General features: G+C 42.1%; 1 long non-coding RNA gene across 1 annotated transcript; it reads left to right on the top strand.

Annotated features, from left to right (window-relative positions):
- Positions 1 to 3,708: 3,708 nt before the first annotated feature.
- Gm30397 lies at positions 3,709 to 22,469 on the top strand. The gene is made up of 4 exons (XR_378922.2): positions 3,709 to 3,833; positions 16,405 to 16,551; positions 20,033 to 20,113; positions 22,432 to 22,469. It is a non-coding gene; the product is annotated as a predicted gene, 30397 (long non-coding RNA).
- Positions 22,470 to 24,024: the final 1,555 nt, after the last annotated feature.

Below are 24,024 nucleotides of genomic sequence, written 5' to 3'. Positions count from 1 at the left end.
TAAAATTTACAAATAAAAATGCTTTTAACATTTTATTTATTGATTTTTATCTCCAAAATATAGCTCCAGAAATTCTAGTCTTTCCCCTTTTCTGTTTTTTCCCCTTCCCTTCCCTTCCTTTCCTTTCCCCCTTCACTTCTCTTTTTCTCCCCTCCCCTCCCCCTTCTGTCTTCTTTTTTGAGAAAATACCTTACCATGTTGATTCTGCTGTTAAGCGAATTCTTCTGTTAGCTAATTCTCCTTCACGCCTCCAGAGAAGCTAGAACAACAGGCACACATCACTTTGCCCGATTATTATGATTCAAAAACATTTTTTTTTTCAAATTCTTCTTCCACTAATTCAAATGCTCAAAGAGCATCAAGGTCTACACTTGCAATGTTTGTTGATTTCAAGGAAATTTTTTAATGTGCATTTGTTGCTATTTAATTTAAACTCACTCGAGTTCACCTGGAATCGAGGAAGTCGGAATCTCTTTCCGCGGTTGCTGTTGTCTGGAGAAGCTTTCGTGGGCTTCTGCTGGAAGTCCGGCACTTTGTGTTCTTTCTTTTCTAAAAAAATACATGCTCAGAAGGAGCAAGGCTGTTTTTATTCTCTTTTTTAGTTAATTAGTATCTAGACTCACTTTACCTTTCATGATTTTATCTGTCTGGAGTTCAGCTTTCATGTCATAAGTTCAAGGCTCAACCTCCCCATCCCCCACCCCCCACCCCCAGATAAAATTGGCATTGTCTTCAGCATTTCTACCATCTGCCTGCCCACCACTGTGTGCTCCATTTCTCTTGTGGTTTCCCTGATATATATTTCCTACAAGATAGTTTTGCTTTTTCTCCCAAAGAGACTATAAAGAGACCAGTTCTCCTTCCCATTGTGTTTTAGAAGAGTTCTCTTTGAGGATCTCTGAGGTGGATTGGTGCTGATGGTGGTTGTATTGATGAAGAAGGAGATGGATGAAGTCAAAACAGATAATACTTGGGGCTGTTAAATGGACTTTACTAAGCATGGGCATAAAGCTGCTACAATGGCTAATAGAAGCTTGGCAAATGGTTTTGGAAAGTCAATGAAACCCTGCCATTTCTGTGTATCATCTCTAGTCATCCTGGAGTTTTCAGTCCTTTAGCTGGTATAGAAAGGAGGAGAGATGCATCGCTCTGTTAGTGAGAGAGATCACCATTGGGTGCCATATTTATGTTCCTTTTAGTAAGAGTTCATATTGCCTGGGATGTTCAGAGCATGGAAAAAAGGTAATAAATCTCTCTGGATGTGTCATAATGATAAAATTAAGTATTCACATACATTAGCAGAATATCAAAATTAAGTATGAAATAAAATAATCATACAATTAAAAAATGCTTTAAGACCATGGAATGTTAAGAACAACTGAGAATGTAGTCTGAAGAAAACGAGGTGAGTAGAGGAGGCAATTGACAGGGTCTAGTGCCTTGGTTCCGTTTACCATATTTAGGATGTCTTTATCGTCTCAGAACATCTAGAGGAACACAGCAGCATCTAAGCTCTTGGGGTGTTGATGTACTTAGGCTGATGCTATGGGGAAGAATCAGCAACAGCTAAAGTGGCCTGCCTGAGCCACTTTTTGAATGTGTGAGAGTCTTTGTGAATATATACATGTCTACACATATACAACATTCGCAAACTATATATATATATATATATATATATATATGCATATATGTGTGTATGTGCGTGTTGAGAGAGAGAGAGAGAGGGTGCGTGAGAGACACATGCATGCATGCATATTTACTTGTGTGTACTGAGAGTAGTAATGGTTCTGACCTTGGCCTTTATAATTCTATTTTTACCATGCTGTTCCCCGAGTTGCTTTTACAGAAACTTTTGTACTTATAAGACCATAATCAGAAAATAATTGTTTAGGGGATTTCTAGAATCCAGCTCCAACTATTATTTTGTGGAGTCTTATTAAAGAAGCTCCTGCAATACTTGTGTAGCGTTACAATCCATGTAGAGTTAGCTGAAATATTTCACTCAAAAACTGGGCATTTTTTATTTCTCAGGTTTATTAGATTTTTTTGGGGGGTATTCAAATATAAATCAAAGAACACATCAAAGAACCTCATTTTTTCCACCCATAGGAAATAAATCTAAAATCATGGTAGAAAGGCTGGAAAAACAAAAATTGTTTTATGAGTATAAATTAGGCCTTGGACTATTCTCATAGTCAATTATATAGCCATTTGACTTAAGAAGGAGATATGGTCAAAGAATATGTCCTTTTCAGAAAACAAAAAGATCAATGCATTACCCAGGAAGAGACAAAGGACAACTAATGAGCATACAGGGTAGGCTATTTGTTCTAGAGTTGGAATTAATACACCAAGAGAGCGAAACCACAAAAATCATGCTATAAAATCCTGTCAGGCAAGCTGGTTTGTCAGCTCACTGGGAAGGGTGCTGTGGTGAACATCTGCTTTCAACAAAGAAGGCAAATATCAAGGCTTCAGCAGTTCCAGGCATGCTCCCAAGAACCGACTCTGCTCAAGCTAATTCATGTTAGATGCGCTTTTCCAGTTGCTGCTGGAATTCCAGGCAGCACCCTTGCTCTGATTTGGTCAACAAATGGATAGCATGACAGATCAGATACAATCAGACTAATTTTCATCTTCCCCTTTCTGCCCAGGAAGGTAAATGACTCGAAAGGCCTGGAGGGATGCTCTTGGATACATTTCAAGACTACATACGGGGGAAAACTGAATGTCTGCAAGATAATACAGGTCTTGTGGGTCTTACCTTCAGTGCTGTTTCCAGTATCGGAAAGACTGGTGCTTTCTGGAATAGTCGACCAAGGTCAGAAATATTCAGAAGTGGAGAGTAAATTTGTAGTTCCTTCAGGGAGTCATGGAGAGTAGCAGAAGGGGGTAGAAAAAGAATTTTGTTGTAAAGTGATCAGGAGTTTTAAGTGCTTTAGTAGGTTTTAAGGTGCCTCGTGAGTGCTTGATAGATATTATCTGCTATGTTGAATATGATCAATTGTCCCTTAAGGTGTTCTTTGACATCTTCTAGAGAATATTCTATGGCGTGCTTTGGAAAATTGAAAGAAAAAAAAAAAACCCTGCATTTTGTAAGCTATCTGACAACTGTAGTTCTGAGTACAAGTTAGGTTTGTGTGACTTAGCAAGAATTGTGCAGTATTCAGAGGGGGAGAACCATTCAGAAGAAAGTGGAACACACACACACACACACACACACACACACACACACACACACTTTCACTGTGTGTGGCCACCTTCTGCGGACCAGTGGGTTTACGGAGAGCCGAGCTCTTTACTGCAGTAGAATTTAGTGTCTGTGGTGACCTGCCCAGTTGATGGCTCTAATAGATTCTTCCTCTTCCAGTGTGATTTCCCAGTTGTTCTCATCAAGGGTTTGGGCTCTGTTTTCCACTCTTTAATTGTGGCCTGTCTGTGGGACTCGTTAGTTCAGAGAGCGCTATGGGATGACGGTGTGTCTGTTCCATGCCTAGACATCAAAAAAAAAAAAAAAAATTGCACATTTTAAAACTTTGTTTTTGCTTTTGGAACCCTGCCTGCACTGGCCACAAGAAACACATATATATCATGCCGACTGTCACAGGCGAGTTAGTCTCCAACCAGCCATGAGCAGAACCACGCAGCAGACACGCAGAGTGAGGGAAACAGAATGATTGCATTATTGTTGGGTGGTGGTGGTGCTGCTGCTGCTGCTGCTGCTGGAGCATCATTACTATGGGAACAGAAAACAGAAACAATGCTTTGACTTTTGACTTTGAAATCTGCGGGTGTTAAGAGGCCCTTACGTCAGTGGTGACTGAACATGACAGGTTAGTGTTCTAGTGTTTAAGTTTCTGCTTCTGTGGCACTTTGGGAACAGCAAATCACGGGGGGTGGGGGTGGGGGTGGGGACAGGTTTATGTGGCTTACACTTCTGGGTGGCAGATGATAGGTGAGGAGCGAAAGCAAGGGTTTGAAGCAGTCATAATGGAGGAGCACTCACTACCTGCTGGCTCTCTCGCAGGCTCAGGTGTTGCTAGCTTTGTTACACAGCTCAGCACTGTCTTCCCATGAGACAATGCTACCCACAATGGTCTGGGCTTCTTTGATCCGTTATGAAGGCAATTGCTCAACCGAAATTCCTTTTAGATGATTCTAGGTTATGTCTGGTTGATAGTTAATATTAACTAGGACAGCCAGCATGCAAGTACCAGTGATGGCTGAAATTTTGATGGCTTCCTGATCCCTGGATTAGTTTTGATGTGCTTGTGAACCCACAGATTCTACTCTCAGTGTCCAGATAGCTCCCCTTCTAGAAACTGATAAAATGATGGCTATAGGATGTTTACTTAGTAATATAGTATAGACTCCTTTCCGCTCATTTTGATGAGTTAGAGGCATCTGATATTTAGGTTTCAAAGGCTTCTTTGCTTAATGTAGCTTTGATAATGATTCCTGTTTCATTGAACTTTAACCCAGCTATCACTGTATCCAGTGTTACTATTTGCAAATCCATATATGGAGCAGGAACGGCAGGGCCACCTCCATGTAAACACTGGGGCTGTGCACCTGCAAAAGCATCTCTTGCAGGAGGACCTGACTGAAGACTGCCTGAGAGACCAAGGATTGCTGGTGCAGACGATGCCAGCCAATCAGGAACTGCTGTTTGGAAGCGATGCTTTCATGGGACCAATGGGGAGCAGGTGGGGGGGGGGTATTAAAGGAGAATGCAGCAGTGTTCAGAGGAGCATTTCTCACCTGCTCCCAGAGTCTGTATCATTGACTCTGCGACACCTCACCTCCAACCCCCAAGACCAGGTAGGGTCAGGCGGCAAGTAGGCCAGGGCACAGGCAACACATACTGACTGTACATCTTTCCGAGGTCTCTGTCTAGAATATAAAGGATGCTACACCATCTGTGGCACAGATGAACCTCATATGTACTACTCCATTCATGGTTAACAGTGCTCTTTCTCAAATATATATGGGGATCATCACACAAAGTTGCAACCTTCGACTTATTAATTTATTCCCATTGAATTATTTTATTACATGCATCATTAATTTATGCACGTGTGTCTAGAACTTACAAGGTGCCGAGGACGGTCTTGGACACCATCTCAGAAAAGGTCAATATACCTTAGCTTTTTAGCAATTCTTAGGGATTCAAAAATAGAGGAAGAGGCACATGTCAGATACTTCCCCGTAGCAATGCATGTTGCAAAGGAGAGGAAGGAGTTATTTTAGGAGTAGTGACTATTGGTTGGTTAAGTACAAGTACGTCACTGCAGCAGCGACAGTGTTCTGAGACCCGAAGGTGAGAAGCTAGCCACTTCAAACGCTATGGAGAGGTAGTTGCAGAGAAAGGGAATAGGAAGAACGAGGACCTTAACTGGGGAAGGAGTTGGAGATACTTGAGGAAATTGAGGAAGGTGGAGCGGGGAGTAGAGTGAGGACCAGGGATGCTGCTTTGATGAGATGCCTTTTGATGACTTCCTGGTATTGAATGTGACTTCAAGAAAGGTACCTTGCCGCCTTCCTACTTTATAATTCTTGCTCCTGAGGACTACCCAAAATGCAAGCTATGACACTAGTCACTTGAGCGTCATAGGCTCATTGTACCCAAATTCTGGCTTTGCTGCCCTGTTGGTTTTCTGAACCAGACGTGGTCTGATTCAGTGTCGGATGCCTGTGCACGCAGTGTGTCTTTTGATGCCCTTGATGACTCTCTTTCCTTGGAGGTTTGCTCTCTGTTCCCTGAACTCCCACATCTTCAGCGTCCTTCTCTTTTACATTCTATTTCTTCAGGGGGGGGAAAAAAAGAGAGAAATCCTATTTCAGTTGGAAGGAACACATCCAAATGAAAGTTTAAAATTTAAAATAAATATGTCTTGATAGCGTGTAGCTAAAATTCCAAATGTGCGCAAACCGACCCTTAAAGGCTGGTCCTTCCTTTGCACACTGGCTTGTTGTTTGAATAACCAGTTACTGCTTAATATTTTCTCCCATCACGTATTTGATGTTATCTCCCCTTGACCTGTCTTATTATTATGCACCCTGTTGGTTCTATTGCTCCTGTTCGTTTGCATCTCAAAAGCATACTCACAGATGATGCACGGAGATGTACTCAATTTCCTGCCCCAGAGTTTCCCCAGTGCTCCAGAGTAGCCTAGGAGATGTTCTTTTCATCTAGCTCGTTAACTCCCAGATCCCAGGTAACTGAACACCAAGAATCTGATCTCAGTATTGATGACCGAATGTGGCCTCTGATCTAGGAGCACATCCTTGGTTATTTTGTCTCCCTGCTTTATATTGGGAATGGTGGCTAATAACAATGACACACATTTAGGGGATTCGTTTTGCATGAGTGCGTTAGTTTTGGGTGATGTGTGTGTAACTTGTCTTGGAGGCTTAGTTGCAAGTTGACTGTACTGATGTTGAGTAGCTGTGAGAACCCTGCTGGATACACTGAGTTATTATATTACTGAAATTGGGTTTTTTTTTCTTAATGCTTCCCTGGTCAATCTAGTAAGAATATTTTGTCAATTGAGGTTCCTCTTCTTTTTGTTTTTAAAGATTTATTTGTTTATTATATGTAAGTACACTGTAGCTGTCTTCAGACATGCCAGAAGAGGGCGTCAGATTCTATTACGGATGGTTGTAGGCCACCATGTGGTTGCTGGGATTTGAACTCAGGACTTTCAGAAGAGCAGTCAGTGCTCTTAACCGCTGAGCCATCTCTCCAGCCCTATTGCAATTGTTTTTGGCTAGAAAATATGAGCACTTGTTAAACAGAATAGTTTAGAGAGGCAGTTAGTGACAAAACTCACATGTCACTCTCCCGAGATCCCCATGTCTCACTATCACGCTGACATTGTAAAAAGGCTCGGATTCTACAACACGGTTTTCTAAACATATTTGTGTAGTTAAATGTGGCTTCGCGACTGTCTGAATGACTCTGCTGAGAAAGGCTGAGACGAGGTTTATACAACCAAGAGCTGCTTTTAGGAGGAGCGGAGTGATGCTAGCTACCAGCTTTCTAATTGCATCCTTGCTTAATGTAGACTGTGCATAATGTGAGAGTGGAGCGAATCCAAAAGGTATTTTTAAGTTTTTTTTTTCTTTTTCTGTAATGGAGAATGAGTAAGACAAGACACCTTTGACTTAAAATACTGTAGCTTTAGGACTATGCAATTTCCCCTGTCAATCGGGAACAGCCAGAATCCGGGTAAACCAAGAAAAAAAAAAGCCAGTACAAATCAAGTTAAAGTGTTCTTAAAATATCCAATTCATGACTCTCAAAATTTGTAAAGTTCCATAGGTATTTTAAATTACCTATAGTGAAAATGCAGCTCTTTGTTTTAGCTCACCGATGTGACAAGCTTATACTGTCCTTCCCCCCCCCCCCTTTTTTCTTTTCTTTTTTTTTTAGTAATTTCTTCCCCCTAAAGAGTTGATTGTAGCCATGCTTTCTGGAATGTGCCTATAATTTCATCACTTGGGAGTCTGGGCCTAGAACATTCTGGGTTCAAGGCCAACAAGATTTAGATAGAGGTATCTGCCTTAAAAAGGAATAAAAAATACTTTTTAAAATTGTATGTCTTGTAGTAACTTTTTTTTTTTATTTTTATAAACTATCAGACTCTGACTAATAGAGTCGGAGTCTTTTATACCTTTTTCGTTTTCTGCTTTCTGGATAAACTTTGAAGAAGTTGATGTTTGTCACTTTGATGAACTCAACTTCGGTTACATGCCCGTGGATTATCAACAACATGGAATATCACTTTGCAGCTCCTTAAATTTTGTATGTTTACAGTATGACATTACATGTATAAGTATGTGTTTACTTCTAAAATATTATTTTGGGCTATAGCCATGCTTGAATTTATATGTTTGTGTCTCCCTCCAGTTTAAGTTATTATCATATGATATTTCATATGAGAACATTAATATTGATTGGTTTTGTTGAGCATGTGGGTTTTCAATTTTGACTATTAAAAAGATTGCTGCAATGGCTACTTTTGGTCTTTCTCCTTGTGTATGTATGGAAGAGTTTCTTTAGGTGATTTATATAGAAGCAGACTCTGAGTTGTGGAGTTTTGAAATTCTACTACTTTCTTAGACATTATCAGATTATTGCTGTCGATTTGTCTCTACCCAATCTTCTTGATCAATATGCTTATTAATGGTATATAGTATGAATTTTGAGTGTTGTCAGTCGGTTGAGAGGAATATAGTACTTTTCTATTAAATTCTATTTCCTTGTTTTCCAAAGAAACTAAGTAGCAATACCTGTGTTTATTAGCTCAGTGTTGTTAGCATTTTATAATCTTCCCTCATGTAATGTCACGAAGATATGTGTTGATATTTTCTTCTGAAAACATTAAATTTTGATTTTCTTGGGATTATAAGTGAGAGTTTCATTTTATGTCATTACCATGTAAGTCATTTTGTGAACATGCTACCAGATACATCAGCACTGGATACCATATCTTACCCCTTCAAGTGATTTTCAGGTTCCCTCAGGGTGTTATCCGTCTGCATAATTCTGCTTTGGGATGGTTACTTATTTCATTTATCTTTTGTTTTTCATTCACCTGGAATGGCACATCTTACTAACATGTCATAAAGAAGCATCATCTCACCTTTCATATCCCCTACCTCACTCTTCAAATTTTTCTTTAAAATATTTGTTTTTCTGCTCTTCACAGAAGAGAAAGCATGAACTAAAATAAACATATATTCACAGTTATTCAGCTTCGTTAGTAATCAGGGAAATGAAACTGTGCTTTGCATAGTGTCTAAATGATACCATGCACAATGATTACAGTTAGAGTTTTAATTGTAATTTCATTGCATTTACGGAAAACCTAACCCGAATTTAGTCACATACAAATTTGAATCTTTATACTCATGAGAGTGGTCTACCTTGCCATTTCTTTGGTTTTCCTTTATATCATATAGAGATTTTTTTTCCTATAAAGATCTTATACACATTTTACTAAATTTTTACTAAAATTATTTCTGACATTTTAGACTTTGAAAAATATTTTGTATGGCATCCTTGGGTTGTTACCTAGGAATCCTATTCATTTTTGACCATCTTGATCTCATCTCCCGTAAGTTTGCTGATTTTCATTATTTTGTTAACAGTTTATTTGGGGTTTTATACACAGGAGAGGATGCTTCATCCCTTTATTTCCGATTATTAGAACTTTAAAAAAGCAACAATGATTTATTTGGTTTTCGTTTGCAGTAGCAGGATATCATTTAGAATTTGGAGTTTGGGGGCTCAGAAATGACACTTCCAAATAAGCCGCTTGAGGATGAGAGTCCTGGAAGGGAGAAGAGGCAGGGAGGCTTTCCCCAGAAGTTCCTGCATCCCAAGAATGTTCTAGAGGAAGGGAAATTGAGCCCCTTCTTACAAGCCCACCACACAAGGAAGATTAGCTTGTAGAAAAGACTGAGTTGAACTATAACATAGAGCTCCCTTGACATTTGTCCTGGATTTCCTTAGGTCCACATGCCTTTCTGTAGATTTGGATCTCCTCCTTTTCAGTTTCCCGAAGGCATCACTTCCTGGTCCCTAATAAAGAAGGTTCATAACCCTCTGAATCCCATTGGATGGTGGGATGCTCAGTTTTCTATAATGCACTATTCCGTGATGCTAAGCTTGTATATCTTTCTCTTGCCAACCTGCCTGTCGCCAATCTAGTCTTATAGACTCAATTATTCGGTCCTTTAGAGGACAGAGAAGACGTTCAGTCGAATACAAATAGGAGCAGTTACCATCTTTGTGTTGGTTCTCATTATAATTGGAGATACTAAGTTAGTTTTCCTTCAGTTGGGGTTTATATGGACTCTTCACAGATACATGCTATGAAAAACAATGGAATCATATGATTATTAAGTGTACATATATATCAGGAGTTCGAAGTTACAAAAATGTGCAGCCAAGGCTCTGTTACTGCAAAAGAGATGTAGTGATGGAGAGAGCAACATTGTATCTTACTCATAGCTACATTTCTCTAAAGTGAAAATGTTTGAGTTACTAAAGATACAGAGGAAAGTTTCTGGAGATTTGCCTTTATCTGGCCAGAAAAGACTGTTAAGAAAGCTCATGAACATAGTTCCTTTCTCTCAACACACACACACACACACACACACACACACACACACACACACACACACACTGTGGTTTCTGTTTCTAGCATTCCCATAATGGGCTACTGAACAAAATATCTGCCTTTGAGAACAGATGCCAAGGGGCAGCCCTCTGCTCCTTACATCCTCCTCCTCCTATTTTGAACAGGCTCTGTTCCTTCAGGTCGTCAACCACTGGTTCAAAGTCAAGGAATGTGCCATTACCACTGGAGGGACAGTGTTGTCTATACTCCCCAGCTGCCAGGAGGCGTGGCAAGAATAGAGGGGTTTTGTTTGTTTGTTTGTTTGTTTGTTTTCCAGAGGCCTTTCCAGCTTCAATATTAGTAGGCGGGCTTTGTCTCACAGGGTAGAGGCTCCTTCAACAGAGATAGTTTAGCTGATGTAGCTGAAAAGAAAAAAAAAAAAGTCCTCAAAACACTATGCAGGTTTTGGAAGCTACCAGAAAAGTTACTCCTTAGATATAATGAAGGAATACATTCTTTTCTTTTACCTGTAAATTTAGGAATGCTCACTTCATTTTTTTTTCTTTCTTTCTTTTTCTTTTTTGGAATCCTCACTTTGAACTTCACTGAGCCATCAGATTTCTAAGATGGCACTGAGCTCTGCATATAATTTATGCAAAAAAAGGAGCACCCTGCATACTGAGTGCAAAGTTTACAAGTCACAACAAGATTACTCCAACTGCCAAAATAGCTCAGGGTGCTGAGCCCAAACAATTTTTGCCTTAACCATCATTACCGATAATAATCCGTGGGAGCCAAGCTCAGCTGGCTCTTTGGCTGGTTCTGTGTGAGGTCGCCTGGAACGCCGCTGACTCCTCAGCTCCATTATCTAGATAGAGCCTTGCCAAGTAACAGAGAGATGGGCTTTTGTGAGCTGCACGGATTGATGTAATTTGATGTAGCCACTTATGAGTCAGGAGACACATAAGCTGTCTAATTAAAAATGCCCTTTTTTGCTCAGACTCTTTTCAGGCCCAAACTGCACTTTCATACAAAGGAATGCATAACTATACATGATAATTGACTCTAATGACAGGAAAAGAATGTGATGAAATGCTTCCTGATAAAATCTAGTCTAGGCATGCAGAGAGGACCAGGACTCCTCTTTAGTCACCGTGATTTACAACCCCAAGGGTGAAATTCTAAAGGGTGAAGCAATTTTCTCCCAAATGGAGTGAACATGGGTGAAGAAGACCAGAGACCTTTATGTTATTCCAACAAGGGGAAAAAAAAAGATCAATGTTCTCTAGATGGCAAAGGAATACCCCATCTGACAAGCTTCCCTCCTGGCCTTTCTCGTACCAAGTTGCTTTTTCAAGTCCCGTGCAGGCTGGTTGTGATCACACAACAGTGAGGCTTAGGAGGCATCCTGAAAGGTACATCATTCCTGGGCTGTCTTCCATTGTTTTTATAGGGCGTGCCTTTAGACACACTTCCCCCATTTTTTTATTGTGAATCTGGCAGTCTTGGAAATATGGGACGCAATTATAACGATCAAGGATCTGAGTGTTAGAAAATGAATCTCTGAAACTAGACACGGTTGTTAGAACACAATTACAGAGCCTTCAGAGAACATTCCATGCATCCTGGAGGTGGGAAGCATAAGTGAGGAACTCCTTGCGTGTAGTGCTGTTACATTAATGGAGCCCAGTTTGGCATGCGCCACGTAGATGGTGCACTGGGTTTTCTCTCTTAAAAATCATCCGATATTGAGCTGACAGAAATCACATTTTCTTTGGGAAAGAACTGAAAGAAAAAAAGAAAGTGCACAGACAAATAGAACCACGGGGCAGCAACACACAGATTTCATCTGATTCAAAACAAGGTTTCAGCAATTAAAGAACTCATCGACAGATCAGGCACCCTGAGACGTCAGTAAACAGCAGGCACCCAACAGACTAATGTCTATGATGCTCACTGTTGGTGACCCAGGCCAAGCCACTCCCTCTAAACATTGCCTGAATTTCCCTTTGTCACCACTAAAATGATCTTAGTTATAGATATGATTTTTTTTTACCCAACTTAAAGGATATATATTTTCAACTAGGCCCAACTATTTATCAAAATAGGTTTCCGAGACAGAATTATGGCTCTAGTAGTTGGCAATTCCTCCAAAATGCACCACCATTTATGCATATCTGAAGTGCAACATTCATTCATTTGCATGCTTAAGATCCAAGTATGACTTTCACAATGACCTTCTGTGGCTGCCGTCAATGCAGTTTTATGCTTCTTGGTCTGCTTCTCTTACTATTTTTTTTCCCCTCTAATAAGGCTGATGATGTTGGAGTGATAGACGAAGGCTGTCATGTTTCTAGGAAGTAGCAAACAGGACTGCCATCCTGAGAACGTTGGTGGACTGCACTATGGCTGGAGTATGAGACACATGTTGCTTTGCAACCTCATGGTAGACAGCACAAGAAGGGAACTTCTTGCCAATGGCTGACTCCTTACCTTCCCGACGCCCCCTTTCTGCCTATCTTCCTGTTTTCACAGTTCCTGAGTCTCCCATCCTTAACGGAGGGATACTTAATGGTCAGAGTGAGGTTATGCTAGCTTCATTGTACGCCAGCCCTCAGAAGCCAGAGGATGCAAGGACTGGATCATGGCTAAGAGAAGACATTGCCAAGAAGAACTTTTATTCCTCTGCATGGCATCTTTCTTTCCTCGGTTTACACTCCTTTACTGGATTTCTCTGTCACACGCTAGGGTTCTCCTGTGTGCTCTCGTACAGGTTGCTGCCCACCATGGCTCTTCCATTCCTCGTGGTCTTCTTTTAAATATTTTCCATCCAAGTTCCAGTCCCACCAAATATACCTATCCAAGTTTCTAGTCCCCCAAATTCACCTACACAAGTCCTCAGTCCCTAACACCCTCCCATCCTAGTTCACAGCCCCCAATACCCTCCCATCCAAGGTCATAGTACTAAACACCCACCCACCACCCAACGGGGTGTCCAGGCCCATTGTACACCAAGCTGGATTGGACAGCAGGAAGCTGAGCTGGCACAGGTAACCTCCAGATGAGGGCACCAGCAATGGATACACACAGGAACAGCTTGAGCTGGTTCATTTATTGGGGGAGGAGAGAACGGATTATTTATGCCCTGGGAGGAGGCCAGGGTCTCTGGAGCAAGGTTTATATGGCCGTGTACCATTGACCAGGGTAGAGGTGTTGGAAGATGCTTCATCTACATACTCAGGGGCTGCAGGATGCATGGGGGTCAGTCAAACAAGGATTGACGTCTGACAACTGTCAGGGTAATAAATTCATACTATGGTTGATGGTGGAGCAGCTGGATTCATGGCACCCACTTGAGAGAGGGGAGGTAGCCAAGTTCTGGCATTTGATGTATCTGGGATTGAAGCTCCTTTGGCTCTTCCTCAGTAACCCTGGGCCCTTATGCTCCCAAACCTACCCATCCAAGTTCACAGTACCCACCACCCACTTATCCAAGTTAACAGTTCTCATCACCTACCTATCTGCCTGTGGGTAGCTTTCTCCTTAGCAATGGGTCATACCAACTCCATGGTAGGAGTCTTCACTTAGCTGCCCACAAGTCATGCTCCACTCCATTTTTCCCTAACTGCATTCTCCATCTTGTCTAGGACAAACCTGACTCCCTTCTGTTATCTCTTGGTAGCATTCTCTCTGATACGTCAGGGAGAAAGATATGAGGGCAAAGAGCTTAAGGCTTTTCAGTGACTTAGAGGGCCTTCAGTAAGATGAGAGGGAAAAGTAGAGGGGGTAGGAGTGCTTTGTTTTGGGGTTTGGGTTTCTGACTTCATGGTTTCCTTGAGTACCATGAGTGCTGGCCCTGGGCCCATTCAGTGGCAGCCCCAGAGACTAGAGATGTGTAGTACGAGAGAGAGGGAGGGCTTGGTATTTTGTGAGGGAAGGCATATTGGTTAAGGATAATGCTCAGCTTCTGGTACTGGAAATTGTTCCCCAATAGCCTAGAGAAGAAAGTATTTCTTGTTTTTCTTTTTTTCCTCCAGGGAAATCTAAAGACAGTATCCCAACACTGATGTTGTGGTGCCACGATGGTTGTGTTTTATTTTGTTTTGTGTGTGTGTGTGTGTGTATGTTGACTATTTCTATGTCTAAAATCCCAATTCTTACCAACTAATACTCATTCAGTTAATTCATACAATTTTCTAAGGCAGTCTAACATCTACTTCCATTTTTCAAATAAGAAAACAGGGGGCTGTGTGTTTAGTAAGTAAAAAGGTAGATAGGTATCTACTGGGTATTATTTGAATCTCCATCACCCTGTTTCCCCTATGATTTTAATTCTCTCCTTCCCCGATATTTTTTAAAAAATATTTAGTCTTTCCATCATTCATGCTGTCTTAATTCATAAACCACGTTTATACACATTATCTACTCTTCACAGTAATTCTGCAAGGATACAGCATAGATGAGTGAATACTGTCATTTTCATTGACAAATCAGAAAATTGATGTTCACAGACATTGTTATTTAAAATACAGCTCATTCATTCATAAAGCATCCTAAAGAATGCTTATTCCAGTCCATTCATGCTTTAGGAAACAAAGGCTCAAAAAACAAAACTCTTTCTTAGATGCCATACCTAGCTCCTGTGGAACCAGCCACACTCTGAGCTCACCTTTTGCTGATTTTATGGAACTCACCATAACTTTAGAGCCAGTCAACTGAGCCACAATTTAGTCTGTGTAGAACAGGGTTATTTTCAGCTGAGTGAAATAGTATGAATCCATAATCCTTGCCCTTGGAAGCTATGGTAAGTGGATCACAAGTTCAAGGTTGGCTTGACTTTGTAGTAAGGCCTGGTGTCAAAAATAAATACATACATACATACATACATACATACATACATACATACAATGAGGATATCTTCTACTGTGTACATCTGCTGTGAGACAGTAAATGAAATTGATATGCAACAAGCACATCACAATCCAGATAAATACTAAATATTTAACAGAAATCAAGTTTGGCATCCCTTCTCCTATCTCTTCTCTCTAAGTTGAGAGGATTAAGGAAAATAAACACTTTATTCTCTAGTGTGTGATTCGCTCCACATCATGGAGTTATAAAATAGACAATCCCACATGCCCCTTCCTCCCGTTTCCTTCCTGAACTGGCAGGTTTTTCCTTCTCTGGTCAGGCCACTGTTTAACTTCCGACAACCCTCTGTTGCAAGAAGTCTCTTTGCTTCCTGGTTGCCATGAGATTAAGTGAACAGGCTTACTCTTTGTCACGGCTCTTGAGCCTCAGCACTGTCACAGAGCAATGGGGCGAAGTGTCCATGCGTGAAAACTCCTGAGACCGTGAGCCAAAACCTTTTCTCCGTTTATGTTTGTTATTTCAGGCATTTTGTGACAGCAACAGAAATCACACTTCTGAGCTGAGAAAATCAAAGCCAATTTCCTAATTCCAATAGAATGCTCACTACTTGGCAAGCATTGTGCTATGTCTTTTGTTTATGTAGCTGTCTCTTCACTGACAGGTTATGGGATAAGATGTACACTTACCATCTCTCTCTTTGAGAGCTGATGTAGTTTAGGCTCAGAGAGGTCTAGGAAGGGGGCAGGAACTAGAGGCTAGTAAAGGCTACTGCTCTACAGGTTAAGGTAGTAAGCACTGTTTCTTTACGGGTTAACATAGTAACCTTTGCTGTTCTATGGGTTTACACCCAGTGCCAACCTTTTAAACACCATCAAGAAAGTCCCAGTGTTCTCTCTTATACAGCACAAGTTTGGGTTCGTTAAGTGTTCAAAATTAGACTAAAAATCCCATGCAGCCATGGCAAATCTCAGCTCCCAGCCTTCTCCTCATTAATTTCGTTTCCTCCAGGGTTTAGCTGAGCTTTTGAGATTTCAGAAATACATTTGTATTTCTGAATATCATGCTGACGCAATTATTTGCTACATTGTCTCCTTTATCCACTCTCAACTGCCTTTCCCCAGACTGAATAGAGATTGAACCCTGTATAAAGCACCAGGTCTCCTCTCTGCGTAGACCACATCTTCTGTGACTTCCTGTCCTCCTGCGGGCTAAATAATCCTGATATACCTTGAAAGGTAAACGCTAATCATGGCACAGCCATAGGGACAGTGTACTTAATTTTTCTTCCTGAACTCTGTAGTGTAGGATTTAAAATTAAGGCCCATTGTTATGTGCTAGCTTAACACTGGTGAAATCAGAAAGGCCACCAACAGCCTAATTATGAGTTCCTCTCAATCCTCAGCCCCATGGATAAGGACTCCAAGCCAAAGGACAGCCCCTACCAAGAGAACCGGCTGCGTTTCCTGCCTACGTCTGAATAATGATTTCAGTGCCTTGCCAAGCTGTGTGTGCGGTACAAACTATCATCCCACTCTCCCTCGGGAACCAGGTATCACTTCGCTGTTGTGATGCCACAAAGCCTGCCTCTCAGGGCTCCTGCTCCTGTCCCTGCTTGGGCTGCTGCTTCTTTTGGGGATCTGTGAGGTGTGCCCAGTCCTTTCTTGGGCTATTACTCTTAGTTACATTGTTTTAGTTACATTGGGGTTGAGCCTCTCTCCTGGTGTTGGTGCTGGCAGCTCACTCATGGCTCCTGCCCCAAGGAGTGGTGCTTAGCCTGTTTCCTTTTGCCACAACAATGCATCCCAGCCTAGTAATATATAAGGAGATGTATTTTTTTACCACTGGGAGGCTGGTGACGGTCATTTGGCTGCCTTAAACTGTAGCAGAAGGCACTGTGTTGCAAGAGCAGAGGGACACAGAAACTCAGGTCTCTTTTTTTTTATGCCACCATTCCCACCACAAGGTCCCAAACTCACAGTCTACTCTAACACTGATTCCCTAAGTCCCACTTGTGTCTTCTGGTGGTGCTAACATGGGTGCTAAGTTTGGAAAACACAAACTTCTGGGAGACACAGCCAAACATACACGGAGTCGGTTGAAGCATCTCTTTGAGTTCCTAAGGCCACTAAACCCATTTGGTTTCCTGTGAGCTTACCCCCACCCCCCCAGGTGTGGCAATCTTTCCTTCTCTTCAATACCTTCACTGTTAATTTCCTCCTTGAACGGGTTTCTGTCTGGGCTACTCCCTTCTGGCTTGGTAGACCTCTGTGCCTGCTTCCTAGCTGTCATCTTTCAAGAAATTTTTCATACCTGAAAATGTTAATCTCGTGTTTACTTGATCCTCTGGCCAGGTTCAGAATTATTGGTGGAAAGTTATTTTCCCCCAGAGATTTGAAGATTTTTTTTTTTTTTCATGTCTATCAGAGTTCAGCGCCACTGTTGGGAAATTGAAAGGCACTTAAATCCTGGAGATCCTTCATAAGTGATCTGCTTTTCCTTTGCGCCAGGAAGAAGAGCCCTTCGCCTGCTCCCTAAACTGACCAACGAGGTGCACATGTGTGCTTCTGTTTTCTTTCACTGGGCTTGGCACTTGCTGGGTTTTTCTATTTAGCTCTGGGGAAATTTTCTTAGTCATCTAACGATTTTTCCCCACTCCGTTTTTCCCCATTTCTTTTGTTCTGGAATTCTTATAAAGACATTGGCACTCTCCAATAGTATTATAGCTTTAATTTCTTTTTCTTTTTTTTTTCTTTTTTTTTTTTCAGCATATAGTCAGCCTTCTAAATTCCATGACTCCATCTCCCAACTCATAATACTGAGATTTTTCATTACTTCTTTTAAGTGTGTGTGTGTGTGTGTGTGTGTGATGTGGAAAGGTGAAAGGATGTGTAGGGGTTGATTCTCTTCTTCTGTCGTGTAGGTTCTGGGGATTGAACTCAAGTCACCAGCCTTGCTGGTAAGTGCCTTTGCTTGTTGAGCCATCTTGTCAGGCCAATGTGTTAAATTTCAAGACTGCTTTTGGCGTTCTTCTCTGTGGGCCACTCCATGCTGGGCACGTGTCATCGATGGTGGTCTGCACAGTAGGCTTAGTCCACAGCTTCACTTTCGGAGCATCATCACCTTTGTGCAGACAGACCAGGTTTCTGGGCTTTTCCTGATTGCTGCCCAGAGGAACAGTCCATGTGCCCAGCCTTCTGTGAGCCGTGGCTTCTGTCACTCACCAAGTTTCAGTTGCCCGAAGTGCTCTGTGACTGTCTTCATTCCTTTGGAATATGTATGTATGCATGTGTGTGTGTGTTGTGTGTATACATGCATATATGTGTACATGTGTGTATGTGTACATGTATGTGTGTATTTGTGTGTGTGCATGTGTGTGGATGTATGTGTATATGTTCACGTGTTTTTGTGTTTGTGTGTATGTTTGTGTGTATGTGTGTGAGTGTCTGTGCATGTGTGTATGTATGTGTGTATATATGTGTTTATGTGTGTGTTTGTGTGTGTGTGTAAGTGCAGGAATGTCAGTGTACATGTGTATATATGTATGCATATGTGTTTATGTGTGTGTTTGTGTATGTGTATGTATGCATGTGTATATGTAAAATATCTTAGTAATTTTACTAGTTAAATGGGGTCTGAGTAGAAGTTAAAGCTAGTGCGTATGTATAACTTCTGTCTCCATCTCTCCCCATTTCCTCTTATTTAGCTAGGTTATTTTCTATCCCAAGGCTGATCTTTTATTCGTGTTTGAGTCTAGTGCTCTTCCACCTGCTTCCTTGCAGGTATTGCCTCTACCATTTTTTTCCACTATGTTTTCTATATTCTTGTATTTTCAATGGACATATATTGATGGATGAAATATGATATGAGGCCTAAGTTCGAGAAAATTGGTGACTCCAGTGCTGCTACTGAACAACCAGCTAAGCCAGAATCCTGGATGACTTCCTTCCCTTTCCTGTATCTCACTGCCCCCATTTACCTAGTCACCAGGGGCTTATCATCCCACCTCCTGAAGAGTTCTAAGTCAGCATCCCACCTCCCCTCTCCTAGAGCATTTTTCCCCCTCTGAGATCTCACACTTTTTCTTGAACCACTGCTTTTACCACCCCGTTCAAATCCTTGGCTTCTAGTCACACCTTCCTTTGAGGCTGTGATTCAGGCTTCTTCCAGAACAATGGATGTAAAGGGTCATGTTGCCTCGTCATGTTGCTGCCTCCGTGAAAGAATCTGTTATCTTTTCAGAGTTTGCTCAAGCAAGTCCCGATTCCTTAACCCACCACCTGGAAGTTTCCTGCATCTGGAGAGACACCTGGCCTCTCTCCTCTGCTTCCTTCCATTACCCTGGGACTCTCTACCTGTTTTTACAATGAAAGTATTGCACTGGAGGCTTTTTCCCATTAAAACTTTATTCTCTTTTCTCCCGCCTCCCTGGCTCCCGCCCTGCTATCTTGTTGGAATCTATACATTCTTCAAAAGTTATTTCTGGGTCATATATTTGGGAAGGCATCCTCCACCCACTTTCTGGATTTAAACAGACTGCTCCTGGGTGCCTCTACATTGCCATCTGAAGACAGTTGCCTTCTACAGAGATGGTGATTTACTTAGTTACCATTCCCGCGGAAGCACTTGCGCCTACCCCTCTCAAGGCTCCATGTTATTTGATATGGGTATTTCTAATGCTTAATCCAGTGCCTGCCATAATAGCGGCTCTCAATGTTTAGTGAAGGAATATTTTACCCTTCTGCTTTTTATATGAGTGTTCTACTTTCAAGGGCAGCCCATTTTTACTTTACAATTCTTTTATGAGTGTGCGAAGCAAACTTTGTTGTGTGAGCATGATGTAAGAGGTGGAATGAGGATCTCTCATTCCGTGTGGATTTCACACGGAACATCGTGAAGGATTATTCCAGTCTTTCTGGGTTCTTAGACCGATTTCCAGACCCTGGTTAGAGCTAAATCCGAGTGTGGCTGTAAGTAAAGTAGGAAGTTACCTCATTTGCAAGTCTAATGCTGTTGATTACTCGTCTCCACAGGGAAACTGCTGCAGTGTCATTAAACACCTTTTCTACAGAGATGTTTGTGTTGGTGTGCACTGTCTCTTGCCAAATTACCAGGTAAGACAATACGATAAAGTCTATTATAACGTCACACACTTAAAAATATGGATACTAAAAACACATACAAAATTTGCTCAACAAAGAGGCTGTCATGAATTCTCCATGTATACCCTCTACCTCTGTGCTTACCCACAAGCACCCCTTTTTATAACCAGGTAACTTTCCATTTCCTTATGGGGTTCCTCCCTTAGTTTACCTCAATCTTAAAGCATCTCACATGGAGACCTGTAATTTCCCTAATGACATTACTTTGTGGTGAAGGTAACTGGGCTTTGAAAACAAGTCATTAGATACATTTTTAGCTTCTTAGCAATGTAATGAGTCCCCATCATGACACTCTCACTGTTTTGTTTGGGTTTTGGTTTGTTGTTGTTGTTGTTGTTGTTGACAGTAGTTTGGAGACCATCTACTGGAAGATGGGAGGGATAGCAATGAGGATGGCTTATGCTAAAACCGTGTCAGAAACTTTAGTAGTTCTGCTGCTGACTTCTTGGCATCCTTCCTCCTGATCTGCTGTAACAGGCACTGTAGAAGATGTGACGGATGAGTACGTGTGTGTGTGTGTGTGTGTGTGTGTGTGTACATGTGTGCACAAAACCTTTCCAGTTCTTCTTCTTCTTTTTAAAAATTGTACTATTTTCTACCTTTGTCTTCTACTCTGAGCCAAGAAGTGTTGATTCAGTGTAGCCTTCATTTCCAAGAGAACCACTAGAAACTCTATGTCCCCTTCTACAGGGAAGATGCTTGCCCAAGCATCCCCCTTTTCTTTTAATAAGAGCAATAGGCCACCCATATTAATGAGAGTGGAGATAGAGGTCAAATCCCCAGTGTGCAGGTAAAGGAGCCATGTACAGGATTAGCTCTTAGGCTCACAGGCTTTTACCCAGAGCGACCCTGACCTGCTCCCGTGTCGTTTTTCCTGGGGAGAAGGACACTTGGACACTCAACCTTCTTGAAAGATGACATGTCTCCCTAGAATAGGCTCATATATGCCGCAGAGCCCTTCTACTGCAGTGCTTAGCCGTGCAACTCTCTCGGGCTGCTGAAGCACACTCACTCTATCCCGTGCAATGAGTCTAGCCTCGTGGGGTGCAAGAGCTGAGTGGCCAGCGACCTATTGCTTAAGCATAGATAACCATATATCAGGGGAAGCACCATGTTCTAGAGGTGCAAGTGCCTGGGCAATAACCACCTTGTCTCTCCTAGTTTGGGCCTTAAGCTTACAGACCAACCAGAGAAGAAACACTAATCCACAGCAAAGTATATCTCCAAATAATATCAATCCCACCCATTCTTTAACGAAGGAAAATGCTGAGGAGATCCAATTGGGTAATCCTTTGATCAGGGACAGGTCCAAGCGCGTGGAGTTGACCTGAATGATGGCAATTCTCAATTCCCGAAGGGTCTGTTCAAATTCAGCTGTCCAATTCTGTAACATATACTGAGAAAGACTTTTTGACAAATTAGCTGCCCTAGTAAATTTCTCATACTGAATGGAAGTAACGCATAATGAGGGGTCCCCCAAGCTCCCGACAAACCCTGAGCCAGTCTTGTAAGCCTTTGTTCTTTCTTGGGGCTATGGCTGCTCTGCATTCCTGCGTGGCTTGCTCATAAATAAGCTATTCTACCAGAGGTGCGGCTTGCTCCAAATCTCCAAAAATACGCTCTGCTGCCTCTGTCATTCTGGCCACAAAATCTGAGAATGACTCCTGAGGTCTCTGGACTATCTTTGTTAGTTGTCCAGTGGCCTCACCTGCTCGGGAGAGCGCCTTCCAGGCCCTAATAGCCTTTTCATCTGATTCAGAACTATTAAGAACTGGCTCCTTGAGCTCACCTAGTGATGAGTATAGGCTCCTTCTCCTAGAGACCTCCGCTGATTGATCTTTTTTCTTTTCTTTTTTCTTTTCCTTCCTTCTAATCTCTCCCCAGGTATTCTTACCTGACCTAAACTTTTCCTCAGGTTCAAGACCCTTGGAAAGGCCTGTATACTTATTTTGTGTACCATATTTCCTCTTTGCTCCTACTCTCTCTCCCCGCTTTACTTCTGATAGATTGTCTTGAATTTCATCCAGAATTTTCAGCCCTGCCTTAACCACTTGATAACATGTGAAAAGGAACAAAAAGGCTCCTAACACTAGAGAAAGTTCAAGGCCAAACATACCTTGTAAAGCTATTTCCCACTTTACTTCTGATAGACTGTCTTGAATTTCCTTAGAAAGTTCAAGACCAGACTTACCTTGTAAAGCTATACTTACGGGTACCCTGTTCCCCAGCTGAAGAGTTCTGAATTCACGCAGTTGAATCCTTCTCAACAGTCTGTGTTGCCGGAACACTTCATTACCACCGTTCCCCAGCTGAAGAGTTCTGAATCCACACTGGATCCTTCTCAACAGTCTGTTTTACGGGAACACTTCATTACCATGACCCGCAGTTCTGGTTCCGGAATGAGGGATCTTCCTTGCGCCGGTGATGGCAACCGTCCCAGGTTTTCTCGTCCCAGGTCTTCTCGTCCCGGGTCTTCTCATCCCGGGTTTTCTCGTCCCGGGTTTCAGCACCAACTCTTACACGCGTTCTCGCGACCGGCCAGGAAGAACGCAACAAACCGGAATCTTCTGCGGCAAAAGCTTTATTGCTTACATCTTCAGGAGCCAGAGAGCAAGAGAGCAAGAGCGCAAGAGAGCAAGAGAGCAAGAGCCAGAGCAAGAAAAAGAACAAGAACAAGAAAGCAAGAAAAAGAACAAGAGCAAGAAAGCAAGAGAAAGAGAAAGAATGGCAAAACCCCATCCCTTTTAAGGAGAATTATCCTCCGCCTAGGACGTATTACTCCCTGATTGGCTGCAGCCCATTGGCCCAGTTGTCATCACGAGAAAGGCAGAACACATGGCGGGAAAATTGCCCCTGCACGTGTGCAGATTATGTTTACCACTTAGAACACAGCTGTCAGCACCATCTTATAATGGCAAATGTGAGGGCGGCTCCCAACACAAGCACTACCGTCCTGGTTGACTCTCAGAAAGCACTTCTTCAGCTTTCTAGGGTGTCTGACCTTTTGCTTTTCTTGCATAATGTTGTCATGTACAAATATGTTTGGCCACACTCACAGATATTCTGGAATACCTGCTCCCAATAGGTTGAAAGTTGTACATGCATGATAGAGGGACCCTCAACCTGATTCTCAGGTTTAAGCAACCCTAAGGACAGCATAATACTATATTTGGAACTGTTTTGTCTAGCCTAGTTCCAAAAGGTTCACAAGAACTTAAATGGGTACTGTAGCATCCTGAGAATTATGTCTGCACATTAGAGCCTCATCCTACAGGCTTGAGAGTGAGAGTTATAGAAGTGACTGGGCTGTTTTTCATTCTTTATCCTAATATTTGAATTAAAAAGTATAATTATGGTGTCTATGTATGTGAATGATGTTCATTTGGGTGTGAGTGGTCCATGGTACACATGTGCAGATCAGAGGGCATCTTTGTACAGCTGTTCCCTCCTTTCTTTTCATTGTGGGTTCTTGGGATCTAGAGGCCCCACCCTTGTGTATCACATGCTTTTGCCTGCTGAACTATCTTGCCAGTCTCCCACCCCCACCCCTACCCCCAGTCTTCTTTATTTTTCAGACAGGATTTTACTATGTATCCTGGGCTAACTTTGATCTTGTCACCCTCCCTTCTCAGTCCTTCGACCCTAGTTGCTGAGATTATAGGCATACGCATACCCTGTTCCAGCTCACCATCCCTATGAATCTGAAGAAGTCTTTGAAGGAGGGACAGCTCCGTTTTCAAAGAATTATACAGCTCTAGTTGCCAGAGTAAGACTTGGGAATGATCCAAGTAGCCCGCCCTTCCTGGCAACTAACTGAACTCTAGGCTTGGAAGTCACTGCCACCATAGGACAGGGCATTCATT

Source organism: Mus musculus, chromosome 8 (assembly GCF_000001635.26).
Source record: "Mus musculus strain C57BL/6J chromosome 8, GRCm38.p6 C57BL/6J".
NCBI classification, from domain to species: domain Eukaryota; kingdom Metazoa; phylum Chordata; class Mammalia; order Rodentia; family Muridae; genus Mus; species Mus musculus.
This window is presented reverse-complemented; position numbering and strand designations above follow the sequence as displayed.